General features: G+C 42.9%; 1 protein-coding gene across 2 annotated transcripts in view; it reads left to right on the top strand.

The window, feature by feature from the left end:
* The first annotated feature begins 255 nt into the window (after positions 1–255).
* The window catches only part of marchf1 (membrane-associated ring finger (C3HC4) 1), a 136839-nt gene continuing 121932 nt past the window's right edge, over positions 256–15162 (top strand). Inside the window, exon 1 of one of the 2 annotated variants that reach the window (XM_034013705.3) lies at positions 256–425. The gene's annotated coding sequence lies outside the window, so the exon portion shown is untranslated. The remainder of the gene's footprint in view (positions 426–15162) is intronic. The other variant, XM_034908724.2, reaches the window with a different exon arrangement.

Genomic DNA, 15162 nt, shown 5'->3' with positions numbered 1-15162 from the left:
TCACAGTTTGAATCGTCTATATTTTTTTGTTCAGACATGATTTACACTTAATAGTACTCTAGAGTCTAACTGTAATAATTTATTACATGGCACTCAAAAACCTGCATGTTTTTTTAAAATTCCTAACTAATAATTTATTTCCTTGGGGGAAGTCAGTAGAATAGCATTTTTATCACTGCCTCTGCAATTGATTATTCCAGTCTTTGGGCAGAGCAGACAACTCTGTATGACATCATGTGAGTAGAACATAGATTGAACACTGGTTAAGCACTGCTGGAGAGAGGATGCTGGATTAAATGTTCCCAGCTGAGTTGGAAGAAGGCGAGTACTTTAGCTCTGATTATTTTGGTAGGCAAATCTAAAGCATGTGGTAATGGCAAGGTTGTGGGATATAATGCAGCACAGCAACATTTACTTTCTTCTTGGTAAGTACTTTGGCACAAAAGTGGATTATTTTACAAAATAATAAAGATTATGTTCATGTTTAGTATCCAAGATTAATAACAAAATATAAATATGGATTTTTCATTTGTTTTACTTGGGATGTGAATGATTTCATTGCTGTAGTATTGCACATATGATTTTCTGAATACAAATCTTACCAGTACTGGAGACTGACAGCTTTTGTCATTATCTTTACTACCAGTGTTTATCGTGCATGCGTTTAAGCTACAGACACTTGAATACAGACTATGTTAATCATACAGTAATTAATTTACCATTTGAAGACAGAAGTTCATACTTCTGTATTGGATTTGAGTGAAGAACTCTGTAACTGTAACTGATTGGAACAATAAAAACATGTTTTGTATAAGTGATTACTGCTTATACCACAATGAAAAAATATGTATTCATGAAAGATTGCACCCATGCTGGTGCCAAACATTTTTAATACCTCATGAAACTTTGAAATGCAAAATTCATATTTGTGGGGTTATAGAGACCAAACGTGTTGATAAAGACTTTTGATAAAGTATTAAGTGCTTTTACTATGTCATGTACAAGTTGAGTACCTTCAGGGGTAGGTGGCAGTGCAAATGCAATTACACTATGTAACACAATTTTTGTTCCTGGGTAGTAAGTGTTATTTCCTAATTGCTTATGCCTCAAAAGTATAGAAAATGGCTATTATTCCCCACAAACTTTGCTTTTGTGACCAGGACAGTGATATTTTGAAATTTACCTATTTCCAATGAGAAAACGGGCGAATTTGTGTCTTTTCGTTCACATAAAGTCAGAAAAAAACAACATATGAATCCAAATTAACATGTATTTATACTAAAGTAATACAAAAATGACTACAAAAGATTTAGAAGTGAGTAGTTTTTCGAGATTTACGATTATACTGTAAATCACGAATCAGCCCCCAAATGTAGTCTCCCATCATGTTCTCGTTATACTGTCCTTGGTAGCGGCGTTCAAAGTCCAGTATATCCTGGTGGAAGCGCTCGCCTTGCTCCTCCGAGTACGCTCCCATGTTCTCCTTGAATTTATCAAGATGAGCATCAAGGATATGGACTTTGAGGGACATCCTACAGCCCATTGTGGCGTAGTTCTTCACCAGAGTCTCAACCAGCTCCACATAGTTTTCGGCCTTGTGATTGCCCAGGAAGCCCCAAACCACTGCGACAAAGCTGTTCCAAGCCGCTTTCTCCTTACTAGTGAGCTTCTTGGGGAATTCATTGCACTCCAGGATCTTCTTTATCTGTGGTCCGACGAAGACACCGGCTTTGACCTTTGCCTCAGACAGCTTAGGGAAGAAGTCTTGAAGGTACTTGAAGGCTGCCGACTCCTTATCTAGAGCTCTGACAAATTGTTTCATAAGGCCCAATTTGATGTGCAGTGGTGGCATCAGCACCTTCCTGGGGTCCACCAGTGGCTCCCACTTGACGTTGTTCCTCCCCACAGAGAACTCGGTCCGCTTGGAAGGGTCCACCATGCAGAAGTAGCAGTTGCTTGAGTGGTCAGTGGGTTCCAGCCAAATTCTTGGGATAGCGAACTTCATGGCTCTCTTTTCCCCTCTGTACCATCCTACAAAAATACATTTATTTCACCCATGACTAATGTGTAAGAGATTCTCGCAACATTTTTCATATATGATATATTTTTTCAATAACATTGAAAATTGTAAAACATTTTAAAATTAAAAACTTTTACAATTTTAAAATATTTAACAAATTTTATAACATAAAATTCCGATCAACAATTGTCCATCTTACCTTCCAGAGTTTTTTTGCAGTGCTCGCAGGTGAAATGAGGTGCCCAGGGTTTGTCTTGATCCCCGACAGGCATGCCGAAATATGCCTTGTGTTATTCTCCCATGTCGCTTCTTTTGTTTCGGCCTCCTCCTGCCCAGCCACCACCTCACAGTGTGCCTCATCCCGGGGGGAGGTGGTCCGTAGCCACTTCCTATGTGCGGCACTGGGATGCATGTAACTGTTCATGTTTTTCCAGCCGGCCTCCCACAGATAGCCATTGAGCACCCACGGACGAAGCCTCCGACCAAATTTATCTTTCACTCGGGCCCTGAGTGCCCATCACAGTCATCGGGCCCTGAGCGGCCATCACAGTTCATTAAATCATCTGCAATTGCAATCAATAAATCATTCATTCTTTGAAGATTCTCCGTGCTGAAACAGTAGGTCTGTATCCTGTTAAGTCACAACATTTGTAGTTTAGTACATATTAGCTGCGTTTAACTTTTTATTAAGTAGCAGCATATCCCATATGCGTGTCAAATCTTCAGCAAATTTTCTAAAGCACACAGAGAATTGCATAGATCTGGCTTCAGGAAAGTAACAGAGCTGAGTATTCTTTCAGTTTCATTGGATACTGGAAGAATCAGAAGTTTCAAAGCCACACTAGCAAGCTTGCACACTGAGTTATTCATCACACTTTCCTGGCAGTTGTACAAGTAACACCAGTATTTTGGGACATATTCTTTTACATTTTCTGGAATTGATAGCAGAGAAATCTGGTTGTATTCATTTTCAAGTATCCCAGTCATTCTAGGGGTGATGTAATCTGCGAATGCTGAGCACATCTCATTGAACGGGTATTTGAGTATAGATGCAGGAGACAGCAAGCATAGGTTTCTAGCTGCTGTATGTTACCTGGCAAACATTGGAGGACGTGTTCAATAGCACTGACAAAAAAATATTTGCACCTCTCCTTTAATTCTGCTAAAAGATCGACAGTCACAGGGTGTTCTGCCAAAGCTAATGCAAAGGAGTGCCCGAGCTGGCAAGCATCAGTAGGCATGTGATGCGATTTCCAGTCACTGTCAAGTATGTCAATTGCATGTGACATAAAATCAGGGTTCACAATTTTCTGCATTAAATTTTTGACAAAATGTTCTAGCTCTTGAAAGATCTTTGCTGGGTCGACATCTTTGGCTTGGAATTTCTGATTCATGCAGTAGAAAGACTCCAATACTGGATGCAAGAATGTGAAATACAATTTATTGATGTCATCGCTGTACATTTGATAAAGCAGTCTGGCTGTGTAGCAGCGCTCTTTGTCTGGGACAACTGGAAATGGAGCTTTAGCTCATCACATTGATCCAACACAGTCAACAGCTTTAAAATGAATCAACCAGAGTGTGTTGCAAACAGCCAGGATCTTTAGGTGGTTTTCTTCTACATTAATGGCTTTGTAAACCTCTTTATAGGCTTCCTGTCATTTGCTAGAATGGATGAACCAATTGTAGGCTTTGCAGACTTGAAAATCAGTGTTTCGGGAAAACACTTCCAATGCATGACTGCAAGCAAGATGTAAAGAATGGCAAACACACTTAATCTGTATGTGATTGGGTACATCTTTCTTTAACAAAGAAAAGAGAGAATGGTTCTTACCGGCCATGGGGCCTATGTACTAAAAGTTGTGCAAGCACAAATATCAAGTTGAGCTTGTGCAAAAATGTTGCTTGCACAGTTTGCATTCGACTTTTTATTTGGTCGTCTGGGTATTTAACAAAAACCAAACAGCTGAGGGGTTTCGAGACATTTCTTTCAATACAGCTTACGCTATACAATGCTTTGCTGTCGAGATGGCGAATGAAGAAATTAAATTTCTGCCTCTGGATAGCACAAGCTGGAGGGGGGAGGGGCGGATGGTGCTCAGTTTTCAAAATTTAAAATGATTAGTGTTAGCGTATAGTTTGTATGTTTCAAACATATTCTACCATAGCACTTCTCTGACACTGTCTTGTACACTAGGTAGTCAGTACATATCTTACTGAAGCACTACAACTGCTATAGGTATCCCCTCCCCACCAGTGCTTAGGCGCAATTTGGTAATGGATATTAAAACAACTTTTGTTTAAGTAATATGCATCATACAAATCAAAAGATCAAATTTTGCATGTGAGTGACATTTAATGTGTGATTTAATTACAGTAATTACACATTTTCAAATGGTTTGTGTTAACAGAGAAAAAAAAAAAAAAACACAGTGCGTGAATGTCACCTGACGAACCTGACGAAGGTTTAAAACTACCTTCAAATTCCTGGCTAGCGAACAAACCTTCGAACCTTCGAACACAGCCCTAGGCAGTAACATAAAAATGCCTTATGCCATGGCCTTTAATGAGATATATTGTTTATACATCAATACTATACTGTATATACTGTAACATGGCCACACTCACGGTTGTTCATTTGCTCCTTTAAAATGACTGAGACCCGACACAAAACTGGAGGTTCAGCGCTTTCGCGCACTTTTAATAATACAAAACAAAATAAACAAACAAAAACCTAACTGCCTGTGGCGGAGTGTCCCGCCCCTTTGTTTATTATTTTTTTTGTATTATGATTTGGATTATATATGACGGTGAAAAGCCGTGTTTTTGATTTATTGTTTGCCAAGGACGAGCGACATGCCGTCCACCATGGTATCATTTTGTATTTATTATTGTTTTAAATACCTCGTGAGGATGTGTGACTGTCAGCTACTGATTGTTTAACTAGCTGACAGTCACGCAGACTTGGTAGACCCGTGCAGAATGTGAACGAGGGATAATAAAATAATTGATAGTTAGTTAGTCCCTCGGTCACAAATTATAAAATATCTGCCGTTTGGCTGCACTCGTTGGTAGAGGATGCAGAGCTGGAGAACGAGAGCAGAGACAGGAGGTAAAATGATAACGATTGCTAAGCGTGCTGGTTTAAACACCAGCACGAGACTGTTATTTGTTTATTCGTTTGGCCAACGCGCCTTTTGTTTTCTGTCTTTTGTGTTTGTTTAAATATTTTGTTTGTTTTATTATTTAATTTAATAAAAGCTAAGCGCCGTTGCCCTTCAGTTTCGCCCTGTCACTTCCTGAGTCTGTGTTTCTGGTCTGACGTTACCACTGCAAGCCATCCTGTTCACACTGCCTCTCAGAGTACTAACTGAACAATGATGCAGGTCATTGTTTTTATGTTTACCTGACATAAAAACAAAACAGTTACACACAGCACTATAACAAAATAGGTTTACACAATACAAGTAAGATTAATGACACACGGTCGGGCTCTCCACACAGCAGCAGCCCTGAATGAACTAACTCTGGGGTTTATATGCCCCAGAGAAACAGATATAGGCAGCTGGCTGTAATTTACAATGATGAAGTCAGCTGCCAAAACAATAAAACAATTAACAAATTAACCAACTACCACTACCCTTAAAGGATCACCCGGCCCCAAGTCTGGTTTCTTTAATCTTCACCCTCTTGTAGAGTGTGTTGGTCCTTCTTCCGGTGCCCATGGGAAGGAACCACAGCCCGGCAAGGAGGGACCCGGATGGCTTGCCCTGGGCTACTGCAGCGCCGGCCGGTGACCGGGAGCGAGCAGTGACAAGCATCATACTACTATAATCTCTATGGAACTATAAAAAATGATACTAGTACTACTATGTCGACTGTCATGATCCCTTTGCCTGTGTGAAAGGGTTATGACAGATTAAACCGACATAGATTGTGCAATTCCGTGCTGTGTGAATGGGTATTTTAAATCACTTTTTTAACGCCTCTGAGATGGCTCAGTAGCGGCATTTGTGTATGATTGGACACGGTGCAATTTCTGAATCTGAGAAGCAGTTTTTACACACTGGCAGCAGGGGGTCAGTGAGTGACATCGGTGAGTGAACAGCAATGTAACTTGCAAGTCTCAGTTCTTTTTTCACACTGTTTTTCTGAACGCCACTGGAATGCCCATTGGTTTCTAATTATCTGTCCAAAGTTGACACGTTCGGAGCATGTGCCATTTTATGCTTATTGGTTTCCTTGCCAGATACTAGATCACTGTGGTGGCCTCACGTGGTTTGTTTGCAGTAACGGCAATAAGTTATTGTATCGTTGGCAGGTACTTTTGCTAACCAAAAACTGCACATCTCAGGTCTGTATTTTTTGTGCATATTTAGACCACTTCCCTATTTTGACGTTCAAAACCAAGTGTCTGTTTTACAATTTTATATTGACTTTGTAAACATTGCAAATCTTGCTCCAACCTCTTTATGCTTCACTAAATGGCTGGAGACACCGCCCCCCTTCTCTATCAATTTCGCCCAATGACAGAAAGCGCATGCTAAAGAACATTCAGAGAGAAAAAAGTAGGCAGGTTCACCTTTTTCTGGAATCGGATGTGCTGAATTCTTACAGTGTGACCATATCTGAAAATAAGACAGTAGGAGGGAGGCTGTGTGGTCCAGTGGTTAAAGAAACAGGCTTGTAACCAGGAGGTCCTCGGTTCAAATCCCGCCTCAGCCACTGACTCATTGTGTGACCCTGAGCAAATCATTTAACCTCCTTGTGCTCTGTCTTTCAGGTGAGACGTAGTTGTAAGTGACTCTGCATCTGATGCATAGTTCACACACCCTAGTCTCTGTAAGTCGCCTTGGATAAAGGCGTCTGCAAAATAAACAAATAATAATAATGTACTGTATTGTAATTGAAAGGAACAGGAAAAAACATGCATGATAAAAAATAGCCAAAACACCAATGTTTTAAAAACAGGCCAAATATGGCTGGAAAAAAGGCCAATCTGGCAGCCCCAACTATGGCAACAAAAATAGAATCTTGTGCAGTGACATAACAATAACAGGAAGCTGTCTTTGTTGCATGCTTTGTAGAGTTTTAGGTTGTCAGATTTGTCACCACCTGGTTGAGATTTATTACATATTATTCCATTTATTACAGCTGATTTACATTTTTTTTTTTTTTTTTGTATTTCTTACCGGTAAATGTGTTGGAGAGTTAATAGGTCCTGTCTGTATTAATTATATCTGGTTAAGATTAATTCAGTCCTGTGCATTTTAATCAAATCTAGTTAGATGTCTAATACATATGTTCTGCTCATATGTTGTTGTATGCTTTAAGCCATTGCTTTTCTTATGATATGAAAATCAATCAAATATAAGGGTTGTAATGGATTTGTAATATGCTACATGAATAGATTTATAAATTGATTACATCACATCAAATGTTCATGTGATCACCCACCTAAACCAACAGGTTGACCTGGATAGTTGATGGTACCCACCAAATAGCAATTAATTGTGTTGTTCAATTTCAGTTAAATTACAAATATAACTAACCAACTGTGCATGAATCTTGATGTTGGGGAAAACAAACTGACAATGGCAGTGTTTCAATGGAAAATTTAAAATAAGTCACACTATTTTGATAGTACCTTTTGGGCATTTGGGCTTCCATGTAGTGTTCTTTTAGGGGGAGATATTTTTGTTCCAAATGCAAATTACCCTATTAATAATATATTTAAAATGATGTCAGTGTTCCAATTTGGCCTTACGTGACTCCTGATATGGTGCAGCTTTTTAAAACTGGTTTTCTACTGAGTTGTTAGGGTGTGTTGAAGAACCGTGAGTGCAGCATGCCTCATTTGGCCCCCCCAAAAAAATACCCAGATATATTGTGTTACACAAACAAAAAACTAAAATATATTATTATTATTATTATTATTATTATTATTATTATTTATTTATTTATTTATTTATTTATTTATTTATTTATTTATTTATTTCTTAGCAGACACCCTTATCTAGGGCAATTTACAGTCGTAAACAAATACATTTCAAGAATCACAGTGCAAGTAATAATACAATTAAGGGCAAGATAAATACAATGATGAATACAATGACTTTGGTTCAAGCAAGTACAAGTGTGAGAAAATACAATTCAATAATACAGCAGATAACAGTGTCAGTGATAGTTACATCAGGATATAATTAAATACAAAATACTACAGATTAAACACTTGGCAGATTATAGTACTCTGAAGTACGGGATTAAATGCAGTAAAATAGGGGGCAGATAAGAGCAAGTAAAGCGCATTTAAAGAGGGGTGATATGTGTCCCAGGGGAAAAACAGAGGAGTTCTACAGGTGCTTTCTGAAGAGGTGAGTCTTGAGGAGGTGCCGGAATGTGGTCAGGGACTGGGCAGTCCTGACATCTGTGGGAAGGTCATTAAACCACTGCGGGGCGAGGGTGGAGAAGGAGCGGGCTCTGGAGGCAGGGGAGTGTAGAGGAGGTAGAGCCAGTCTTCTAGTGCAGGTGGAGCGGAGAGATCGAGTGGGGGTCTGGAGGTAGCTGGGTGCAGTCTGGTCAAGGCATCTGTAGGCTAGTACAAGAGTCTTGAACTGGATGCGAGCGGTGATCGGGAGCCAGTGGAGTGAGCGGAGTAGTGGAGTTGCATGGGAGAAGCGAGGCAGAGAGAACACCAGGCGAGCAGCGGAGTTCTGGATGAGCTGGAGCGGACGGGTGGCGGACGCAGGGAGGCCAGCCAGGAGGGAGTTGCTGTAGTCTAAGCGGGAGAGTACCAAGGCCTGGACCAGGAGCTGGGTGGCATAGTTGGTGAGGAAGGGTCAGATTCTTTGGATGTTGCTCAGGAAGAATCGGCAAGTGCGTGCCAGAGTGGAGATGTGCTGGGAATAAGAGAGGCAGGGGTCCAGGGTGACTCCGAGGTTCTTAGCAGAGGAAGAGGGAGAGAGTGTGGTAGATTCCAGAGGAACAGAGATAGAGAGATCAGAGGAGGGGGAGGAGGAGGAGGGAAAGAAAAGGAGGTCAGATTTAGAGAGGTTGAGTTTGAGGTGATGCGAGTGCATCCAGGAGGAAATAGCAGACAGACAGGTAGAGATACAGGAGGGGATGGTGGAGTCAGAGGTGGGGAAAGAGAGGAAAATCTGAGCATCATCAGCATAGAAATGGTATGAGAAACCATAGGATGCGATGAGGGGGCCCAGGTAGCGGGTGTAGAGAGAGAACAGGAGAGGACCCAAGACTGACCCTTGGGGGACTTCTGTTGAGAGAGGACGAGGTGTGGAGGTTGCTCTACGTCAGGTCACCTGGTAAGTGCGGTTGGAGAGGTAGGAGGTGAACCAGGCCAGAGCAGTGCCAGATATTCCCAGGTCAGTGAGAGAGGATAGTAGAATAGAGTGATTGACAGTGTCAAAGGCAGAATTAGGACAGAGGAGAGAGGGGCAGCTCGGGCAGAGTTTAGTGAGTTGGTGACAGACAGGAGGGCGGTTTCAGTGGAGTGAGCAGCACGGAAGCCAGATTGGAGAGGGTCGAGCAGAGAGTGGTTGGACAGGAAAGCAGAGAGCTGGCGGTGTACAGTCCGTTCGAGGGTTTGGAGAGGAAGGGTAGGAGGGAGACAGGACGGTAGCTCTTGAGGGAGGTGGGGTCGAGGGTAGGTTTTTTGAGGAGGGGAGTGATAGAGGCTTGTTTGAAGGCAGAGGGAAAGAGACCAGAAAGGAGAGAGGTGTTGAGAAGGGAGGAGATGAAGGGAAGTAGAGCAGGAGCAGCAGCTTGAAAGAGGTGAGTGGCGAGGGGGTCCAGGGCACACGTGGTGGGTTTGTGACCCTGGAGCAAGGAGGAGAGGTCAGAGTCTGAGAGGGGCGAGAAGGTGGAGAAGGAGGGTGAGTTAGTAGGGGATGCAGTGGGTGTAGGGGTTAGAGCAGGAGAGGGTGCGGGGGAGGGAAAGGTGTTAAAGAGTTTGCAGATATCTGAGATTTTAGAAGAGAAGAAGGAGGCAAAGTCATCAGAGGAGATAGAGGAGGGAGGAGGAGGGGAGGAGGGTTTAGGAGGGAGGAGAAGGTAGAGAATAATATATGTGGGTTGTTAGTGGAGGCTTTGATTACAGATTGGAAATAAGTACATTTAGCAGAGGAGAGAGTAGAGGAGAAGGAGGAGAGGAGAGTGCGGTAAAGGTCTAAGGCAGCAGGGAGTTTGGTTCTCTTCCATTTCTTTTCAGCAGATCTCAGTGTGATTCTTGCTGAGCAGAGCGCAGAGGAGAGCCAGGGTTGGGGAGGGGAGGGGCGGGCAGGTTGGGAGGTGAGGGGACAGAGGGAGTCGAGGGAGGAGGTGAGGGAGGAGAAGAGGGTGGAGGTAGCAGAGTCTACGGAGAGTTGTGAGAAGGAGTCAATAGGAGGGAGATGAGAGAGAGCAGTGGAGGCAAGGACAGAGGGGGAGAGAGAGTGGAGGTTACAGCGAGAGGTGACAGTGGGGCTAGGAGGAGCAGAAAGAGAGGGGAGAGACAGAGAAAAGGAGATGAAATAGTGATCAGAGAGGTCCAGGGGGGTGACAGAGAGGGTGGAGGGGCAGCAGGCCCTGGAGAAGGTGAGGTCCAGTTGATGGCCAGCTTTGTGGGTAGGAGGGGATGGAGAGAGACAGAAGTCGAAGCAGTGACGGAGAGGGAGGAATCCGGCAGAGTGGCTGGGGCACTAGAAGGGAAAATGAATGGAGCAAAGTACAGAGAAGTCCTTGAGGAAAACCTGCTGCCCTCTGCAAGAAATCTGAAACTGGGACGGAAGTTCACCTTTCAGCATGACAATGACCCAAAGCACACAGCCAAAGCTACACTGGAGTGGCTAAGGAACAAAAAGGTAAATGTCCTTGAGTGGCCCAGTCAGAGCCCCGACCTAAATCCAATCGAAAATTTGTGACATGACTTGAAGATTGTTGTCCATCAACGCTCCCCAAGGAACTTCATTAATGGTCAAATATTGCCAAATCTAGGTGTGCAAAGTTGGTAGAGACCTATCCCAATAGACTAATGGCTGTAATTGCTGCCAAAGGTGCTTCCACCAAGTTTTAACTCAGGGGGGATGGAGACTTATCCAATTATGATCTTTCAGTTTTGTATTTTTAAGGCACTGACACAACAAAATGTGAAAAAAGTTCAAGGGGGTGTAGACTTTCTATAGGCACTGTATATATATATATATATATATATATATATATATATATATATATATATATATATATATATATATATTGTAATATAGCGGGTTGTGAGAGACGGCAGGGAGGGGGTTAAAACCTCCCTGCAAAGGAGAAATGGAAAAAACGTGAGACTGCACCTTATTGTTTTATTTAATTTGCTAATTGATTTGCTTATTGTTTAGTTTAATTGTTTTATTATTAATTATTATCCGCACCTGGGCTATTAGGGAATTCGACTCAGGTGCGGGAATTTAAAAGGAGAGAGGGCAGTCTGCTCGAGGCTGCTGAATGGAAGGAGGCAGAGAGGTGCGCTGTCTCCGAGTAGCCATTGAAGAGAGAGAGAAGTAAGTGCGGTGTTAAACCTGGGTTTTGTGAAGACGGGAGAACAGCTTAGCTGTCCCGTGTTAGGAAGGGGATTCCTGAAAGTTGAGTTAGCGCTCCAAGAGGAGTTAGGTGTTTGTTTTGCTTTGTATTTGTTTTGTTTTGTGTTTATTAAAAAATTGCGCAAACGCGCTTGAAAAATCCACTTCTGTGTGCTGGGTCGTATTTTTAAAGGGGCAACGAACCCGAGCGAGGGTGAATCTTTTACATATGGTGTCAGAGAGTGTGGGCGCCCCTAAGACCCAGAAATGGATTTGCTAGAGATGATTGAGCATATCACGAAGAAGGCTGTTGCTCAGAGAGAGCAACTTGAGAGATGGGAGAGAGAGATGGGGTTGGCCCCAGTGAAGAGAAGGGAGCCAACCGAATTGGAGCTGTTACTCCAAAAGTGGGAGCAGGCTAGCGCAGCTCCGCAGTCTCCAGAGCCAGAAAGGGAGGAGCCGCCGCTTCCGGAGCCCAGAGGGGAGGAGCTGCCGCTGCCAGAGCCCAGAGGGGAGGAGCTGCCGCTGCCAGAGCCCAGAGGGGAGGAGCTGCCGCTGCCAGAGCCCAGAGGGGAGGAGCTGCCGCTGCCAGAGCCCAGAGGGGAGGAGCTGCCGCTGCCAGAGCCCAGAGGGGAGGAGCTGCCGCTGCCAGAGCCCAGAGGGGAGGAACTGCCGCTGCCAGAGCCCAGAGGGGAGGAGCTGCCGCTGCCAGAGCCCAGAGGGGAGGAGCTGCCGCTTCCGGAGCCTAGGGAGGAGGTGACAAGCGTACCTCCACCACAGCCCCGACCACCACCCCTACGGTCCAGTCCGGCGTCGCTGCGTCCAGTCCCTCACCCCTTGCTCCTGGACACCCTGTCGGTTAGCCTGGACCTCCCTTCACTTGACCTGGAGCCCAGGAGTCGGCAGGATCGGGCACAGTTCTCCACCTGGTCCCCTGCTCCGCTCCTCCCGGACACTAAGACGTCGCGTACGCTCCCCCTGGTCACTACTTCGCTCCCCCTTGCTGACCGGACGTCGCTGCACTGGGTCCCAGCTGCAGACCTCTGCCCGCTGCTGCAGCCTCCAGTGCCCCGGTTGTCGTGCCGGTCGCCCCTGACAAACCGGTGGGGTCCCTCGTCGCCGGTGTGCGGTCCCTACCTGGCTGAGCCGGGATGTGGACCGATCCACCCTCGAGTTCGCCCATGGAAGAGGGCGAAAATTGACATTTGTGGACTCGAGGGTGGGTGGTTGTGTTTTAGGGGAGGAGGTGGCCGTCTCGTGGCCTGTGTCTTGGAAAGACAAGGGGGGGGGAAATGTAATATAGCGGGTTGTGAGAGACGGCAGGGAGGGGGTTAAAACCTCCCTGCAAAGGAGAAATGGAAAAAACGTGAGACTGCACCTTATTGTTTTATTTAATTTGCTAATTGATTTGCTTATTGTTTAGTTTAATTGTTTTATTATTAATTATTATCCGCACCTGGGCTATTAGGGAATTCGACTCAGGTGCGGGAATTTAAAAGGAGAGAGGGCAGTCTGCTCGAGGCTGCTGAATGGAAGGAGGCAGAGAGGTGCGCTGTCTCCGAGTAGCCATTGAAGAGAGAGAGAGAGAGAGAGAGAGAGAGAGAGAGAGAGAGAGAGAGAGAGAGAGAAGTAAGTGCGGTGTTAAACCTGGGTTTTGTGAAGACGGGAGAACAGCTTAGCTGTCCCGTGTTAGGAAGGGGATTCCTGAAAGTTGAGTTAGCGCTCCAAGAGGAGTTAGGTGTTTGTTTTGCTTTGTATTTGTTTTGTTTTGTGTTTATTAAAAAATTGCGCAAACGCGCTTGAAAAATCCACTTCTGTGTGCTGGGTCGTATTTTTAAAGGGGCAACGAACCCGAGCGAGGGTGAATCTTTTACAATATATATATATATATATATATATATATATATATATATATATATATATATATATATATATATGTATAAAAATGTGTAGCAATTATTTATGCTTTTGTAATATATGCTAAATCTTAAAAGCAAGGTCAGTGTTTATTCCAAACCCGGGTCTCTACACTGACCGATATATAAAGCAGCTTTAAACCCGTGTTTATGACCAGTCATAAGATGCACTTTTGAAAAACATGTTTAATATAAAATTAAAATAAATATATTTGTAATATAAATTTAAACCTTACATTTAAAATCAATGTTTTTATAACATTTTAAATAGCTTTCAAACCAGCCTGATTTTTCTATTTTTCAAATTGGGAGCACATGCACGTACTTCAGAGTATCCAACAAAAATGAGTTGCTGGGCATTTCATATGAGAGTTTAGTTTGTCAAATTACAGTCTAATAAATTCCATAAAAATGACATTATCACAGTTTATATATTGGTAGCAAAACATCAGCATCATTCGGCGCTGAATTCCAATATGTATCGCAAAAGATATTGCAATATTGTCTTCAGTATTGCATATAGTGCAATACAGATCCTCAGTCCCAATACCCACCCCTTTTGGAAACCTTGTCAGAGTCATAGATTTGTAAATGATGTGGTGTTTGTCTTATCCAGATAATCAAATATAAATAAATAAATACCTTAAATATCATATTTAATGGCAAATCAGTAGTACTATGGTGTAATTGGTGAGCACTAGTTATTATTTGTTTAATTGTCTCTGAAACTTTCTTGTTGAAAAGCCCTGTTTAACATTTAAATACTATTTTTGTATGCAACAAAGGGAAATTACTTTGTCTATAAATATAAATACATCTATGAATTTCCTTTTGTTCCTCAATTGCATGTGGCCCTGAATTAGACAAAGATGAATTACCTGCCATTTGTTCAGCTTAGCATTTTAGATCTCTAATGAGTGAGTGCATTAAAGAAGCTTTGTCAATGGGGTGATTCAGTGTTTTTCAAGTTCTTTTCAAACCCAGCCATTTCTATTTGATACTTTGCTATGCTTTGTCTGTGTATTTTCTTTTTCTTCTATTCAAAAGTTCTCAGTGTAAAGACAAGCTTGTGGAAAGTTACTGATAAGGACACATTCCTTATTTTGGTATATGGAGGTTGTTGGTGTCTGGTACTCTTCTATCGTAATCTCTCGTAGAAATACAGTAATCTCTACTCATATCAGACTGCAGTGGGACCAGAGTAAGGGCGGATATGTAAAAATGCGGATAAATGAATCCTGTTTTAAATACCATTATACACAGCTGTAACAATTACTATATTCACATAATTATCGTTTTGAGATCCAGCTTTTATTAGGGAGTTCCCCTAAATCCCTTGTTTAGAAAGATACAGGGTATTAATGCTTGTGACAGTCTGCTGTGTGGGTGCGTGCATTCACTGCTGAGTGACAGGCAGGAAATTGAGACGGACGTCGAAGTTGGTATGCCCTGCAGGTGAACAGGATTTATTTACATACCAATACACTGAACAGCTCGCGTGACACTACCAGCACTGGCAGCGCACAGAGCACATACAACACAGTGTATGGAAACTTTGGTAGGATCTAAAATCTGAGTTAATTTCAATAATAAACTAACGTTGCTGAAGAGGCTGGTCATGTTGGATAAATGGTGGAAATGTGACGGGAAGATATGTGACAGATTA

Source organism: Acipenser ruthenus, chromosome 2, assembly GCF_902713425.1.
Source record: "Acipenser ruthenus chromosome 2, fAciRut3.2 maternal haplotype, whole genome shotgun sequence".
NCBI lineage: Eukaryota > Metazoa > Chordata > Actinopteri > Acipenseriformes > Acipenseridae > Acipenser > Acipenser ruthenus.
This window is presented reverse-complemented; position numbering and strand designations above follow the sequence as displayed.